The sequence below is a fragment of the Pelobates fuscus genome, chromosome 5 (genome assembly GCF_036172605.1).
Source record: "Pelobates fuscus isolate aPelFus1 chromosome 5, aPelFus1.pri, whole genome shotgun sequence".
Classification (NCBI taxonomy): Eukaryota; Metazoa; Chordata; class Amphibia; order Anura; family Pelobatidae; genus Pelobates; species Pelobates fuscus.
The window spans coordinates 190,565,416-190,584,643 of record NC_086321.1 but is presented as its reverse complement, the minus strand read 5'-3'; the positions used below and the strand labels follow the sequence as shown (position 1 = coordinate 190,584,643).

The window sequence follows — 19,228 nt, the reverse complement described above, 5'->3', positions numbered from 1 at the left end:
TGTAGCTCAGGAATGCCCAGCTAATCTACTGCATGCATTAGCCCAACTACTCACAGCTATACAATTGCAAGCTATAGCTCATCTACTCACAGCTATACAACGGCAAGCTATGGCTAACCAATTCACAGCTATACCACTGCGGCCTACAGCTAATCTACACACAGCTATACCACTGTAAGATATAGCTCATCTACACACAGCTATATCACTGCAACCTACAGTGCATCTACTCACAGCTACACCACTGCAAGATATAGCTCATCTACACACACATATGCCACTGCAAGCTATAGCTAATCTGCAAACAGCTATACCACTGTAAGATATAGCTAATCTACACACAGCTTTACCACTGCAACCTACAGTTCATCTCTTCCCAGCTATGGTGCTGCAAGCTATAGGTCATTTACACACAGCAGTACCACTGCATGCTATAGCTCATATACACACAGCTATACCACTGCAACCTATATTTCATCTACATGAAGCTACCTCAAGCTATAGTTCATTTACACACATCTTTATCACTGCAACCTATAGCTCATTCACACACAGCTAGACCACTGCAAACTATAGCTCATCTGCTCACAGCTTTATCACTGCAATCTACAGTGCATCTACTCACAGCTATACCACTGCAAGATATAGCTCATCTACACACACATATGCCACTGAAAGCTATAGCTAATCTACACACAGCTATACCACTGTACGTTATTGCCTATTTACTGACAGCTATACCACTGCAAGCTATAGCTCATCCACACACAGCTATACCACTGCAACCTATAGCTCATCCACACAAAGCTATATCACTGCAACCTATAGCTCATGAACACTCAGCTATACCACTGCATGCAATAGCTCATCTACTCACAGCTATTCCACTGCAAACTATAGCTTATCTACTGACAGCTATGCCACTGCAACCTACATCTCATCCACACACAGCTATTCCACTGCAAGTTATAGCTAATCTACACACAGCTATACCACTGTAAGCTATTGCTTATTTACTGACAGCTATACCACTGCAAGCTATAGCTCATCCACACACAGCTATACTACTGCAGCTATAGGCCATCTATACACAACTATACCACTGCATGAAATAGCTCATCTACTCACAGCTATACCACGGCAAGCTATAGTTTATTTACTGACAGCAATGCCACTGCAACCTACAGCTCATCCACACACAGCTATACCACTGCAAACTACAGCTCATCTCTTCCCAGCTATGCTGCTGCAAGCTATAGCTCACCCACACACAACTATGCAAGTGCAAGGTATAGATCATCTACTCACAGCTATATCACTGCAAGTTATAGCTCATCTTTACACATAGCTCAGTCATTACAGTCTACAGCTAATCTATTGCCAGCTCAGTCACTGCAAGCTTTTGCTAATCTATTCCCAGCTCAATCAGTACAAGCTATAATGAATGTACGAATGTATTCACAGCTTAATCCCTACAAGCTACATCTAATCTATTTCCAGCACAGTCACTGCAAGCTATGGCTAATATATTCCCAGCTCAGTCACTGCAAGCTTTTGCTAATCTATTCCCAGCTCAATCAGTACAAACTATAATGAATGTACGAATGTATTCACAGCTTAATCCCTACAAGCTACATCTAATCTATTTCCAGCACAGTCACTGCAAGCTATGGCTAATATATTCCCAGCTCAGTCACTGCAAGCTATGGCTAATCTATTCCCAGCTCAATCAGTACAAGCTATAAGGAATGTACGAATGTATTCACAGCTTAATCCCTACAAGCTACATCTAATCTATTTCCAGCACAGTCATTGCAAGCTATGGCTAATATATTCCCAGCTCAGTCACTGCAAGCTATGGCTAATCTATTCCCAGCTCAATCAGTACAAGCTATAAGGAATGTACGAATGTATTCACAGCTTAATCCCTACAAACTATATCTAATCTATTCCCAGCACAGTCACTGCAAGCAATTGCTAATCTATTCCCATCTCAGTCACTGCAAACTATAGCTAATCAATACACAGCTACAAGCAATAGCTTATCAATTCACACCTATATCACTGCAAGCTATAGCTAATCTATAAACAGCTATATAACAGCAAGCTATAGCTAATCTGTACACAGCTATATAACAACAAGTTATAGCTAATGTATACACAGCTATATAACTACAAGCTATAGCTAATCTATACACAGATATATAACAAGCTATAGCTAATCTATACACAGATATATAACAAGCTATAGCTAATTTATACACAGCTATATAACTACAAGCTATAGCTAATCTATACACAGCTATATAACAACAAGCTATTGCTAATCAATACACAGCTATATAACTACAAGCTATAGCTAATCTATACACAGATATATAACAAACTATAGCTAATCTATACACAGCTATATAACTACAAGCTATAGCTAACCTATGCGCAGTTATATCACTACACGCTATGGCTAATCAATACACAGCTATGCAAGCTATAGCTATTTAATATACAGCTATGCAAGCTATAGCTAATCAATACACAGCTATATCACTGCAAGCTATAGCTAATCAATACACAGCTATATTAATGCAAGCTTTAGCTAATCAATACACAACTGTATGACTACAAGCTATAGGTAATCTATACACAGCTATATCACTACAAGCTATAGGTAATCTATACACAGCTATATCACTACAAGCTATAGATAATCTATATACAGCTATATCACTGCAAGCCATACTTTATACATTGTACAAACCCATTCTTCTAGTTCAATAAGGTATATAAACCCTATGATTCGATTGTTACAGTTGTGTTCCCATTTTTCCAAGCAGACATTGCACGATAATGATCAAATTTATATTCTCAAACAAATCACACTGTTTTAATATATGGCCTTAATCACTATTTGCTGCTCCAGTAATATAAATAACTACTTCTGCTTTAAATGGCTGAAATTAACTTCTCTTTTTTGCTCTGTCATCTGTCACAGTTCTTTGCCACCTGATAAAAGTCATCATAACATTGCATTTCACAGTACTCAACACTTCTTCTTTACTTCAACCTTACATCAACAATCCCAGCCATGAACCTTTCACCCTACAATGTGTTTTGGTGCTAGATCAATCTTCAGAGAGGCAAAGATGTCATAGTCCAATAATATATAATCCATTGAAATAGGCACCAAATATTAAATATAACATTGGGAACATTGTTGTTATCCCATCCTATACCATGTTAGAAATGTATTTTTAAAAAAAAATACAAAAATATCCCATTGACATGCTATTCAGATTGAACTAAACTGCAAAATTTGCGAAATGTTTGCTTACCTTGTATTTCTAAGTGACATTGACATTGTAAAAGATCCCAAATGCACGTCACTTTAGGTTTTTTCTGGAGAGTTAAGTAAAGAAGACATGTTGGTAATGGACCCAGTTATTATTAAGGATGTGATGCTTGCCAAGAAATCCATGTTTACTGCATAGTCAACTGTATGCATTTTAAATTATGTTAATTCATGGGAATTAGATTTAACTAAGATGTCTTGTGTCCCATAATGTAAGAAAACAATTCATTTTATTACAATGGTTTATGTAGCCAAGGATAAAATAACTTCATAACCTCTTGCATTTCGCCTAAAATAGTAACATTGTACATGGAAGCTTAATGTTTTCCCAAGTTAGTAAACTATTACAAACATATTGATTAAAAATTTGATTAAAAAATTGATAACAAATTTAGTTTTTTTCCAATTGATATGTACAATGTTTGACTTGATATTTTTTTCTATGGAGTGTTAATAGAATGGACCAACAAATAAATACATAATAATCATATATCTATATATATATATTCTCAAACATACTTACCAGGTAATGTCATCTCTCTGGCAGAATTTTGGTGAATGCTTCCAGAAGATGTGGCTGTACGGGTACAAAACATGTCCCACATGTGTCATTTCCTGTTTTGTTTTTATCATACCTTGCCATATCTGCTGACGATGGATGAGGCATCCTACATGATGCCCACATCTTTCAAAAAATTAGTCATGATCAAGCATTCTACCTTAAATAGATTTCTGCTGAAAAAGACAAAAATATAGCTAATTACAGAAAAACTATGTGGCAGCTTTCAGCAGCTGGATTCTTTTTGCTGTTTCATTAGATTAGGTGTGCAACATTTGGAGTTTGTCTTATAGTGACACAGACAGTAAAGACACCCCCCAAAATGTTTTTTTTAATGTTTTTTGTGTTTTAACTGTATTTGTTTAGTGATTATTTTCATACGTTATCTAACGCTATTTTGTATACAATCACCAGGCAGTGTATGGGCGAAACAATGTATGTACCAATATATATCTCTATACAGTAGGGCTAAGTGAAGTATCAATTCTGGTATAGAGAGTTTGTCCATGGACTCAATTGAAGTATCATGGCCTTTTAAGAGTTGAAGCAAAAACCAAAGTAGCCACCATGACATTTTAGGAATTGATTGTTAAAGGAAACTGTCTCTTCCTAGGAATTTGAATATTTAGTGAGATACTATATATTTGGGATCCTATCCAAATATGTATGATATGGGAGGTGTGAAAATAAAATTTAATAACTCTGACCTTGATACTAATTTATTATTTCAAAGACATTACACATTCTCTGACATAGTCTACTACAACTTTCCCCAAGCTTTATTTATGGACACAAGCCCATTTTCCAGTTCGTATGAGCCCCAAAGGTTTCTTGTTTTTTGGTTCTCCTCAATTCCGTCTGGGTACTTGGGTAGCTGTCTGCTTCATAAGATCCACTGTGGTTCTTACTTACATTTTTGCATACTTACTACCCAACATCTTTACAATAATGTTTCTCTATTACCCCACAAATTGTAGCTTACACAATTTATACTAAAGAATTAAAAAAATTATTTAAACATTCACACCTCTTAATAATGAAACTGGGCAGGGGCATACCTAGAGCATTTGGCCCCCGGGTGGATCCTAAATTTGGCACCCCCCAACTTTAAAATGTAAAGAAAAAAAAACGCAAAATGTATTTCATGTATTTAGCACTGAGCAGTGCTTGTGTGTTTGAATGTAAGCATGTTTTTGTATGGACTATGTGAGTGAATGTAGGAGTGTGTTTGTATGTAGTGTTGGCATTTGAATGCAGGCGTACATTTGTGTGTAGTATTTTTTTAATACAGTGGCATGTTTATATATAATGGTGGTGTTTTAGTACTTAGGTGTGTTTGTATGTAGCGTTGAGGTTTGAATACAGGGGTGTATTTGTGTGTACACACATGCAGATACACAGACACACAGTCGCACATAGATACACAGATACAAACACATATACAGATACAAACATTGACACACAAACAAATATAGACATACATACAGATACACAGATGCAAACACACACAGATACGCATGCAGATAGACAGGTACACAGTGTGTATTTTAATAGTGGGTGCGCTGTGTGCAGTGGATGCAGTGTCTGTGTGTAGTGCATGCCGTAAGCGTGTTTGTGTAGTGTGAATGATTGTGTAGTGCATGTAGTGTGCGTGTTTGTGTAGTGTGTGTGTTTGTGTAGTGCATGTAGTGTGCATTTCTGCGTAGCAGATGCAGTGTGTTTGTGTAGTGTGTGTGGATACAGTGTGTGTGTAGTGGATACAGTGTGTGTGTAGTGGATACAGTGCGTGTTTGTCTAGTGAATGCAGTGTCTGTTGTGTGGGATAAGTACTGGGAGAAAGGGGGTTAGCAGAATTTTAATTAGCTGGGCTTATTCCCCCCTTCCATCCACAGGCAAGAGGCAGGGAGGGGGATATGCCCAGCTAATTAAAAAACTGCACCCCCAGCATTTATCCCACACAACAAACACACACAGTACATGCACTACACAAACAGACACTGCATCCAAAACACACACACTGCATCCACACACACACTACATGCACTACACTCACAATGACTCCACACACACATCACACTATTTCCCCCCCTCCCTGCTTTTTACCTGTAGCCAGGAAGGGGGGGACACATTTCCCTGGTGGTCCGGTGGCTATCGCAGGCTGTATAGCAAAGAGGAACCCACGAGTTATCTTGCACACTCCAGCAGCAGCATGCCCTTTCCATTCGCAAGCCGCGATAGCATTGCCGCAGGTTGCCATGGCAATGCTCCAGCATGCATTGCCTGCCATGCGGAATGTTGCCATAGCAACCCATGGCAGAGCTCTGGTGGTTCACGACAGGAAAAGACATGCTGCTGCTTGAGGGTGCAAGATGACTCCTGGGTCCCTCTTCATCATGCAACTGGGTGCTGTCAATCATTGTTATAGATTCTGATCTTTGCACCTGGCAGTCAGCTTGAAATCAACATACAGAGAAGAAACTGAACAATGTGTGTATTAATTCTTAACAATGTTTGACTGGATTTAACTTTTCTGAACTGGTATGTTATTTGTTAAATGGTATATAAATATAAATGTAAAATGAAATGCACCATTTCAGGGAAAAAGTTAACACATGTTACATTTGATTTTTAGCATTTTTATAATAATGTTTAAATCCCAGAAAAGTCCCCCTTTAAGAGTAACTTTCTAAAGACACCAAAACAACTTTAATAAATATTTTGTTAACTGATCCCATCCCAGCTGCCTCTGCTACATTCTCACTATCTTAACCCCTTAAGGACCAAACTTCTGGAATAAAAGGGAATCATGACATGTCACACATGTCATCTGTCCTTAAGGGGTTAAAGGGCCACTCTAGTGCCAGGAAAACACTCTCGTTTTCCTGGCACTAGAGTGCCCTGAGGGTGCCCCCACCCTCAGGGTCCCCCTCCCACCCGGCTCTGGAAAGGGGAAAAGGGGTAAAACTTACCTTTTTCCAGCGCTGGGCGGGGAGATCTCTGCCTCTGATCCTCCTCCGCTCCGCCCTGTCGGCTGAATGCGCACGCGTGGCAAGAGCTGCGTGCGCATTCAGCCAGTCGCATAGGAAAGCATTTACAATGCTTTCCTATGGACGCTTGCATGCTCTCACTGTGATTTTCACAGTGAGAATCACGCAAGCGCCTCTAGCGGCTGTCAATGAGACCTGGCACCCAGACCACTTCATTAAGCTGAAGTGGTCTGGGTGCCTAGAGTGGTCCTTTAATCCCTTGCATGTTCACACCCCCTCAGATAAAGCATATTATCATATCATCAAATGATTTGTAAACCAGTCATGTATGAAATCTCTGGTACTTGAATATCATGTATTACTACCTTGTGCTCCTTTATTAAGTATTAGACATGTGTGCAACGGACCGTTTCGCTCACAAGAGGATAAAAAACGTTTAGGCGATAATCCCCTTCCAGATAGACCAGCAGCTACTGCGATCACCAATCTCCCGAACTGCAAACTGCACAAATTCACCAACTCCCGAACAAGAGACACACGAACACTGGAAGCAGCCGAACAGGAAAAGCCATACGAACAGCTTACACTCCTGGCAATCGGCATACAATCAAATCCCCCCAAGAATGAGACGACACTTCACTTTAAGGGTTAAGCAGGAACTCATTTACTGGGGCTACCTCTTCTAGGTGACCAGATGGGAAACATATAGGACACGGACCAATCACAGACATACACCTTTAAACAATCCCACAATGCATCACAATCCCTCCTCCCTGGCCTGGAGATAATTGGAGAAGTAATCCAATTATCTCCAAGGACAGAGGCAAAACTCCATTACCCACATGGCAGACAAAAAGACAGTAAAAGACACAAAATTACCCACTGACACATTTAGTACACAAAACACATACATGCAACATATAAAAATATAGGTAGTGTTTGCACTCAATTACTAAATGGTGCCGGTATTTAGACGTATTCCCCTTGTACAAAACCTCAACAAAATATATACAACACAAGATAAATACCGCACTCAAATAAAGTTATCTATATAAAAGAATTGAAAAAAAATGTATGAATGAGTTGATATTTGATATGCAAAAAAAGATGAAATGTAATCAATTATACACTTCATGTGTGAATTCATATATTTACAAAATATATACATCATAGAAATCTGATAATCTCCTTCAATCCATAACATTTCATAGAAAAGATAACTAATCAGTTGCTAAAGAAAAAGAAAAATAATTCATATATGATACAAAAAAATCTGTCCACATAACCTAGGCTATGCATAGCACTCTATAGTGTCCTGTATTCTGATGGATCCAAAAAAGGCAAAGGAAAAAAGAGAAAAAGGAAAAAAAAAGACAAAAACGAATTAAAAAAATAAATAATAATAATGAGAAAAAAAGGGAAGAAAAAGAAAAAAGTCCTTTGCAAATATGTAATATATGTATCCAGTATAAGTTTGGTTGGATCTCACCAATTGAAGAGTAGCAGTAGGGAGTTCAAATGAGCTCTATAATTGCTTCCAATGATTAAACTTGTTCCTAGGGACCAAAATTGTCTGGTAGAGATATGTACTCCTTTTCTGCCATAGCTATGAAGTGTGGACGATACTGTAAGTAAATGGCTGAATCTGCTCCTGGCGGCTGAATAATCCTCAGATGAGTGTGCTGTGGGCGGCTGAACAATCCTCGGGCTGCGCGCTCGGGAAATGTTGTCCCTTCAATGCCCGTATCTAGACGCTGGAGACCGCTCATTAAATGCCGTTTTGGGCGGTAAAAGTCCTTCTACTTCCGGGTTGACATCATGACGTTGTCCTATGGTGGAACGTCATGCGTAATGACTTCATTGAAGTAAACTTTATTAACATTGTAAACTTAACAGCCATAATAATAGTGACCAGTTCGTTGTTAATTCTAAACAGAGGGCATGATATTATCAAATTAACACTAGTGATTAGTCAAAACAAAAAGGGAAAATATATATGAAAGTGATAATAAGAACAATATAAATAAAAAATATGTGAGAAAAACTTAATAAGAAAACTGTATATCTTATATTTAATAAGTAAGTAAATTAATTAGAGACAAGCAGGGAAATGCTCATAACTAAAAGTAAATATGATAACATAAATGAACATATACTCTATGGTCAAAAATCTCAAATTGGTAGCTACTCTAGTTCCAGTCTCAATCTTATACACCAAAACTTTTATCATTTATGGTACTTAGAATTTACGGTTATCCACCAAATTTTTTTTTCTCAAAGTCAAGGTTATTCTATAAATGCTCACCTGTAGCAGGATGTCAAGGGTTACTTGAACAGAAAAAATGAAAAAGAAAAAGAAAACAAAAAATCAAAAATATATTAAATACTATACTATATATATATATATATATATATATATATATATATATATATATAAATTGCAACAACTGGTGGAAAAATAATAAAAGAAAAAAAAGAAAAAAAGAGAATAAAATTTGAAGAATAAAAAAATTGATCATAAACAGTAATCCTTCACATACAGACTCACCAGTCGTGTAGTTTCACCCCCGTGTCTTGGGATACTTATTGTGAGGGACCCTGGAGGAGTCCAACCAGGTTGCGGACCTATGTAGGTCAAGATGTTGCTGGGAAAGAGGATCGGACCAAAATTGGTCTAGCGGCAGCACTGTAGAGAGTACAAGGTACACATCAGCCCATATACAACAATATTAGACATAGTGTTATGGTTCACAAGAAATGTTTCAAGTCATAGTCTTCATTCAGTCCTGAGGGTGACAGTGTCTCCAGGATACTAATCCACTTATTTTCCCTTTGCATAAGGAGTTTTGTCTATCACCACCTCTTCTGAGAGGAGGTACTCGATCAATGACTTGAAATCTTAATTGATTAACTCCATGGCCTTGTGTTTTAAAGTGCCTGGCTACCGGGGCCTCACTAGTACCTCGTTGAAAAGCTACCCTGATACTTCTCTTGTGCTCCCCTATCCGCTCTTTGACGGGTCTGATGGTCTCCCCCACATATACTTATCCACAAGGACACTTAAGGATGTACACTACAAAATCAGAATTACAAGTGTAAAAACCATTGACTTTAAATTTTTTGCCCGATCTAGGATGAACAAAATGTTCACCCTTGATCACACTGTTTGATCACAAACAAACACATCATCAATGTAGCGCCTCCACACCAAATACTTGGTGTAGAGGGGATGATTGTAGATACACGTTTCTTCCATATGATTCATGTAGATGTTAGCGTATGTCGGAGCGACATTAGAGCCCATAGCTGTGCCCTTGATTTGTTTGTAGTAAGTGTTTGGTGCGGAGGCGCTACATTGATGATGTGTTTGTTTGTTGGAGCGGCACTAGGGCCCAGTTACAAGATTTTTTTGATTCATTAAATGAACAAGATCCCTTTATTAAGTTCACTATGGAGTGTGACAAGGTGACAGTTCCATTTCTAGATGTCCAAGTATACAGATTAGATGACCAACTATACAGTGCTCTTTACATCAAACCTACTGACCGGAACAATTTATTGTTGTATGACAGTTATCACCCGACACATTTAAAGAAAGGTTTACCATATAGCCAGTTGCTTAGAATTAGAAGGATAATCTCACAGGTTGAGAACGTGTTGACAGGATTGGATTTTATATCTCAGAAATTCATGGGAAGAGGTTATCCGGCACAAATCATACAAACACAAAAGAATAAGGTTCAGCAACTTAAACGCCAAGACATTCTATACAGTCCATCTAAAGAAAATAAGATGGACAGAATAGCCTTTATATCTCCATATACCCCGATTAACAGAGACATACGTAGAATTATTATGAAACATTGGCAACTTTTTGCTGGAGATACACAATTACCTTTGGAATTCCAGAATCCACCACTCTTTTCATATCATGGGCACCTAATCTCAAGGATTTATTAGTTAAATCAGACATTGGCAGCTCCAAAAAACAGATTACATTCTTTTCAGAGCCGAAAAAAGGCACATTTCCTTGCTTAGGTTGCTCACATTGTAGCAGTGTGATCAAGGGTGAACATTTTGTTCATCCTAGATCGGGCAAAAAATTTCAAGTCAATGGTTTTTACACTTGTAATTCTGATTTTGTAGTGTACATCCTTAAGTGTCCTTGTTGATATGTATATGTGGGGGAGACCATCAGACCCGTCAAAGAGCGGATAGGGGAGCACAAGAGAAGTATCAGGGTAGCTCTTCAACGAGGAACTAGTGAGGCCCAGGTAGCCAGGCACTTTAAAACACAAGGCCATGGAGTTAATCAATTAAGATTTCAAGTCATTGATCGAGTACCTCCTCTCAGAAGAGGTGGTGATAGACAAAAACTCCTTATGCAAAGGGAAACTAAGTGGATTAGTATCCTGGAGACACTGTCACCCTCAGGACTGAATGAAGACTATGACTTGAAACATTTCGTGTGAACCATAACACTATGTCTAATATTGTTGTATATGGGCTGATGTGTACCTTGTACTCTCTACAGTGCTGGTCACTATTATTATGGCTGTTAAGTTTACAATGTTAATAAAGTTTACTTCAATGAAGTCATTACGCATGACGTTCCACCATAGGACAACGTCATGATGTCAACCCGGAAGTAGAAGGACTTTTACCGCCCGAAACGGCATTTAATGAGCGGTCTCCAGCATCTAGATACGGGCATTGAAGGGACAACATTTCCCGAGCGCGCAGCCCGAGGATTGTTCAGCCGCCCACAGCACACTCATCTGAGGATTATTCAGCCGCCAGGAGCAGATTCAGCCATTTACTTACAGTATCGTCCACACTTCATAGCTATGGCAGAAAAGGAGTACATATCTCTACCAGACAATTTTGGTCCCTAGGAACAAGTTTAATCATTGGAAGCAATTATAGAGCTCATTTGAACTCCCTACTGCTACTCTTCAATTGGTGAGATCCAACCAAACTTATACTGGATACATATATTACATATTTGCAAAGGACTTTTTTCTTTTTCTTCCCTTTTTTTCTCATTATTATTTTTTAATAATTTTTTTCGTTTTTGTCTTTTTTTTCGTTTTTGTCTTTTTTCCTTCCATCATAATACAGGACACTATAGAGTGCTAAGCATAGCCTAGGTTATGTGGACAGATTTTTTGTATCATATATGAATTATTTTTCTTTTTCTTTAGCAACTGATTAGTTATCTTTTCTATGAAATGTTATGGATTGAAGGAGATTATCAGATTTCTATGATGTATATATTTTGTAAATATATGAATTCACACATGAAGTGTATAATTGATTACATTTCATATTTTTTTGCATATCAAATAGCAACTCATTCATTAATTTTTTTCAATTTTTTTATATAGATAACTTTATTTGAGTGCGGTATTTATCTTGTGTTGTACATGCAACATATCCCCAGATAGCTTAGATCTGAGCGCACATTATTACTGAATGGCGCTCAGATCACATACATATAGTTCAATCGCCATGGAGCCAAAGTCTTTCACATAGTCTTTTGTTACACGAATAGGCTCCATGGCATGGCTATCTGGGGTGAGGCTGTTCATACGGTCAAACTACCGAATGAACAGCCAGTCGGTTCCACTACCGAATGCCGAGGTAAGGAGGCTGGCGGCTCAGCGGTGTTCGCGCAATAAAGTGTCCGCTTTCAGTTCCATAGTTTGAGCGCTGAACACCACTGGCCGTTCGGGAGTTAAAATGGTCGCTGCCACGTGTTCGGCAAACGAACAAAGGCCACCCAGCGTTCATCAATTAAGCTTCGGTTAACCGCAGCTTCTGGGCGGTCAATTGATGGCACACTCCAGCTCCTAGGTGGTCCCTCGTACGGTAGTTTGTTCGGTAGCTGGAATCTACCGAACACCCCGGCAGAAAGGCACGAACAAGCCTTTCTGCAGGGAAAATAAAAGCTTTAACATGCAGGGCCATAGTCCAAAGGGAGCAGGCGAGCAACCAGGCTCCTCCAGTGCACAGTGGCGAGGTTGGTTTCGCTACAATGTGCATTCGTTTTCGAACAAAAGTGTTTTCGGCCGAAATTCCTGTGGTTTTCGTATTCGTCAGCAGAAACGTAAACGAAAGAGCAACATACGATAATGGAAACGAAAGGAAAGTGGAAATGCCGAATGATTACCTTTTCATTTCCATTTTCGTTTCCATTAGCGTGCGTAAAAAAAAAAGCAAGGTGGGAGCCGGCATTTCTACTAGCTCCCTCCTTGTAAAAAATTATTACTACCCCCCCACATTAAAATCCATGGGGTCACTATGACCCCCATATTAATAAATGGGAGATTAAATCCTCCTGAATGCCCCTACTTGTGGCATTGCCGCGAGTAGGGGCATGTCAACTAAACAGCAAGCAGCCAGTGGCTGCTCACTGTCATTACACACTAATTATAAATCAATATGGGGGTCACTTTTACCCCATATTGATAACAGGGGTATTAAATCCTCCCTATTGCCCCTACTCGCGGCATAATTGTGGGGGGGACCTAATGTCCCCCCCAGTCCCCACCTAGTGCCCACGGGTGGGGACCTTAAAATAATAATAAGGGGGGACCTAATGTCCCCCCAGTCCCCACCCATTGCCGGCGGGTGGGGATCCAAATATAATAATTGGGGGGGGACCTAATGTCCCCCCCGGTCCCCACCCATGAGCAGCGGGTGGGGACCCTAATTTAAAAATGATGGGGGGGACCTAATGTCCCCCCGGTCCCCACCCACGAGCGACGGGTGGGGACCCTAATTTAATAATGATGGGGGGGACCTAATGTCCCCCCCCCACCCATGAGCGGCAGGTGGGGACCACAAATAAAGTGACTAGGGGTGCCCATATTGATTTATATTTAGTTTTATGACAGCGAGCAGACACTGGCTGTTCGCTGTCATTTAAACTTACATAGAAGTGAGAGAGCTGGTAAGAGTACCATGGGAAAAGTAGCTATTTAGATTTAAATAGCTAATTTTTCCTATTGCAACGTTGTTATAGTTTTACTATAACATTTTGTTACATGTACTCTCTCTTACCATAGCTCTTACTCACTTCTATGTAAAATAGCTGCTCGCTGTTTAGGTGACATGCCCCTACTGCAGGGAGGGGGTGGGGCTGGCAAAGGTAGGGGCAGCAGGATTTTACCTGTGCCAGCCACCCCCCTCACCCATTTATTGCACTAGTGACTGGGCAGCAATAGCTGTCCAGTCACTTGTAATTTGAAATTTGTTTAGGCGATATTTGTTTAGGCAATGCCGCAAGTAGGGGCAATAGGGAGGATTTAATCTCCCTGTTATCAATATGGGGGTCAGAGTGACCCCCATAATAATTTATAATTAGTGTGTAATGACAGTGAGCAGCCGCGAGTAGGGGCATTCAGGAGGATTTAACCTCCCATTTATTAATATGACCCCCATGGGTTTTAATCCGGGGGGGGGGGGGGGGGGTAGTAATAATTGTTTTACAAGGAGGTAGCTTGTAGAGATGCTTGCTCCCTCCTTGGTGTTTTTTTTTTTGCACGCGCAGTTCTGTTTTCGTCCTAATGGATGAAAACAAACACATTTTTAAGAATTTTCATCTGAAAACGAATGGTTTGAAGACGAAATTCGGGATTGCCAAATGACATTTTTATTTAAAACAAAATCTTTCGTAGAAAACGAAAATTTCATTGGTGCACATGTCTATTAAGTATATATATATATGAAAAAATACGTAGCTTGGCACTCACCCTGTCTCAATTACGTAATTTTGATGCCTTGGTGCTATCCCACGTTCTTATTGCTTCATTCATATATATATATATATATATATATATATATATATATATATATATATATATACAGGGAGTGCAGAATTATTAGGCAAGTTGTATTTTTGAGGATTAATTTTATTATTGAACAACAACCATGTTCTCAATGAACCCAAAAAACTCCTTAATATCAAAGCTGAATATTTTTGGAAGTAGTTTTTAGTTTGTTTTTAGTTATAGCTATTTTAGGGGGATATCTGTGTGTGCAGGTGACTATTACTGTGCATAATTATTAGGCAACTTAACAAAAAACAAATATATACCCATTTCAATTATTTATTTTTACCAGTGAAACCAATATAACATCTCAACATTCACAAATATACATTTCTGACATTCAAAAACATAACAAAAACAAATCAGTGACCAATATAGCCACCTTTCTTTGCAAGGACACTCAAAAGCCTGCCATCCATGGATTCTGTCAGTGTTTTGATCTGTTCACCATCAACATTGCGTGCAGCAGCAACCACAGCCTCCCAGACACTGTTCAGAGAGGTGTACTGTTTTCCCTCCTTGTAAATCTCACATTTGATGATGGACCACAGGTTCTCAATGGGGTTCAGATCAGGTGAACAAGGAGGCCATGTCATTAGATTTTCTTATTTTATACCCTTTCTTGCCAGCCATGCTGTGGAGTACTTGGACGCGTGTGATGGAGCATTGTCCTGTATGAAAATCATGTTTTTCTTGAAGGATGCAGACTTCTTCCTGTACCACTGCTTGAAGAAGGTGTCTTCCAGAAACTGGCAGTAGGACTGGGAGTTGAGCTTGACTCCATCCTCAACCATAAAAGGCCCCACAAGCTCATCTTTGATGATACCAGCCCAAACCAGTACTCCACCTCCACCTTGCTGGCGTCTGAGTCGGACTGGAGCTCTCTGCCCTTTACCAATCCAGCCACGGGCCCATCCATCTGGCCCATCAAGACTCACTCTCATTTCATCAGTCCATAAAACCTTAGAAAAATCAGTCTTGAGATATTTCTTGGCCCAGTCTTGACGTTTCAGCTTGTGTGTCTTGTTCAGTGGTGGTCGTCGTTCAGCCTTTCTTACCTTGGCCATGTCTCTGAGTATTGCACACCTTGTGCTTTTGGGCACTCCAGTGATGTTGCAGCTCTGAAATATGGCCAAACTGGTGGCAAGTGGCATCTTGGCAGCTGCACGCTTGACTTTTCTCAGTTCATGGGCAGTTATTTTGCGCCTTGGTTTCTCCACACGCTTCTTGCGACCCTGTTGACTATTTTGAATGAAACGCTTGATTGTTCGATGATCACGCTTCAGAAGCTTTGCAATTTTAAGAGTGCTGCATCCCTCTGCAAGATATCTCACTATTTTTGACTTTTCTGAGCCAAGTCCTTCTTTTGACCCATTTTGCCAAAGGAAAGGAAGTTGCCTAATAATTATGCACACCTGATATAGGGTGTTGATGTCATTAGACCACACCCCTTCTCATTACAGAGATGCACATCACCTAATAGGCTTAATTGGTAGTAGGCTTTCGAGCCTATACAGCTTGGAGTAAGACAACATGCATAAAGAAGATGATGTGGTCAAAATACTCATTTGCCTAATAATTCTGCACTCCCGGTATATGAGCACTTGGGGCTCTGACTCCCAAGTTGGGGAAGTGGCTTAAACAGATTCCAGGTGGGACATCTGAGATCGCTGTCTGGAAGAGTGCGGTTCTAGGAACAGCTAAGATACTGCACAGAACACTCAAACTTCCAGGCCTCTGGTAGAGGACCCGATAATGATGAATAAACATACCACCCAGGAGGGGTATATTTATATATTATATTATTACTTTAATAACTATTATCCCTTAGCTGTCAGGTGATTTGCTATATTTAACTAACTTCCAAAGGCCTGCCAGGATTTTCATTGTCCACAGAACCTCCCAGTGGATCTTATTAATAGAGCTACTTGGCACACACCTTAGTCAGGTACTGCTTTCTTGGAAGTCATGAGACTGATGGTAGAACCTCTCAAGGTATTACCTCACAGAAGTAACTCAGACTGGTAGGTTTCAGAAAGTAGATTTCCTGCTGATGTCACTTTTCCAATATGCAATCATTTGCAGTTGCTGTTTAACATCCCCTCTAACATCCCCTCAAATTTTACTCACCAATTGGCTGTACCTGGATATTACTGGGCTCCACACTAGTGGCTGAGGCTGCCCAATGCATCTCGTCATTGTAGCTCTATACCATAGATAAACTCTTCCACAGGGCTATACTGATAGCAAATGGAAGAATAGGATTCTGGGAAACAATTGCACTGATAACATGCCTTAAATGATACCTATTAGAATATGATCACTTTAATTGTTTCTCACAGCAATTTATTTGTCTGGGGTCCAAACTGCTAACAGTGGTAGCTAAGGTAAGGGCATGTTAGGGTTAGGCAGTTTCAGGGTTAGCTAGGATTGGTTAATGTTAGGGTTAGCTATGGTTTTGATTAAGATTAGGTTAAGATTAGCTATAGTTAGGGTAATTTAGGAAAGCTTGGTTACAGTTAGCTAGAGGTCAGGTGTGAAATAGTTAAGGTCATTTCTGGTCAGATAGAGTTAGATAGGACTCGTTAGAATTGTGGTTAGCTAGGGCTAAGAAATGTACACGTTTCATGCTTATCATACACAGAGTGCGTCATTTCAGCCAATAGCATCACTGGAAAGCAAGTATAGAGGATTGTCAAAATGTGGGCATATCTGTACATTGACCCTATAAGGTCTCCAGAAACCTTGCATAGGTATAAATGTTGTGCATTGTATATGAGAGATGTAACAGAATATAAATGTGGTGTCTTTGAAGTATGTATGTAAAAAAATAAAAATAAAATTTAGTACTTAATTCGTAAGAAGGTTTTCTTCTTTTGCAAATGGCACGCAATGATGGGGTAAAGAGCTTGTGGGAGCTGATGTTTTGTTCCAAACATACGTTCAAAACTGGGAATCTGAAATTTGAATTGGTCATATCTGTAACTGTAACATACACTATAACTTCTCAAAAATCTGCTAAAGGTCTACATATAGGTATTTCTGTACTCATGTTCATTAGCAGAACACAAATCTGGAGTCAGGGGAATGGTCTTAAACTGGGAAGGGTGGGTAAGAGGGGGGAGCTGATGATGCGGAGGCTGAAGAAACTTTGTTTGCTGAGTGTGCTCAGGGAGGGGTCATCAGTAATCTTAGTTTAGAGTCAGAGCTTAAAATAAACAGTACAAGCATGAAAAACATAAAAGAACTCACCTGCAAATAAAATAATGATTTACTCCTTGCAAACTTAAGAACAAAAACTTCAGTGGAACCTAGCATACACTTGAGACTTTTTATTTGTAGTCACTCACTTCAACAGTCGTGCCTGTTTAATTGGTGTAACTACCAAATAAAATACCTGGGCACCTATTTGACTTTGTCTTCTTGTGACCTATATTCATTTACTCATTCTATTTTACTAGAAACTATAATCAGAGGCCTAATCCAATGGACATTACTTCAAACCTCATGGCTTGGCTACATTGGTGTAATTAAAATGGTCTTTGCAACCTTGGTGTAAACTATTCTGCTCTTTCATGCCTTTTCTATTATCTCCCCAAAACAACACTACTGCAGTGTCTTTAGAACTACTTTAGTTTTTTCTAATAATCCCCCCCCCCATGATGGGACATTAACCGCTTCTCAGCAATCTCTTAACAAGTCATTGCTGTTTGATTTTAAGAATTCAATCCATTGGCCATTTATGTTCCTAAAGCAAACAATTTCTTCATTGCAGTAAAACAAACACCCTTCGTCATTTACTTTAAATTATTTTCAGTAGTTTTACATATGTTATTGACAACACTAAGGTATGTTTGTCTTAAACACACAATCATACATTTTCTTTATTTTAAGTAAAGTCATCAAATAGCTAATTAGTAACGAACAATACCTTGATTGATCAAGCATTCTATATTGCTAATAATCATCACAATAATGAAAACATCAATAATGACGTTTTAATAAAACATTTAATCATTAATAGTCATTTTACAGGTTTCAATTAAATAACTCCCTCTCCTTCTCCACATTTTTTGTTTTTGATATTTCATACAAATGAAAAAGTAGTGCAACAAAAATAGAGAATATGAGAACACTGATAAATGACAAAAGCTTAGAAAAATTCAGTAGCTTGCCCTTCAGTTAGTAGGGTTTAAATTGTCTCTTTTAGAGCACTATCTTTTACAGTCTTCGCCAATGGGTGGATCTTAAGCAAAAACATTTTTAGCTTCCGAACTAATTTACCCACAATGTGTCTGTGAAAATAATACCACATAAGGCAATCTGCTAACACTTAAGGACAGAGGAATACAAAATGGAGGCAAAAAAGAAAAAAAAATAAGAAAATAAGCACAAGGAAAGGAAAAAAAAAATACAGTACCTCTTTAAGTAATAATTGATTAGGTTTTAATGTAATTTGTAGCATCATTACACTGTCAACCAAATACAAGATAAAAGC

The 19,228-nt window shown here is 39.0% G+C and overlaps 1 gene segment (V, D, J or C); it reads right to left on the bottom strand.

Annotated features, from left to right (window-relative positions):
* Positions 1-19,228, bottom strand: part of LOC134611216 (Ig alpha chain C region-like) — a 280,513-nt gene that overhangs the window by 76,320 nt on the left and 184,965 nt on the right.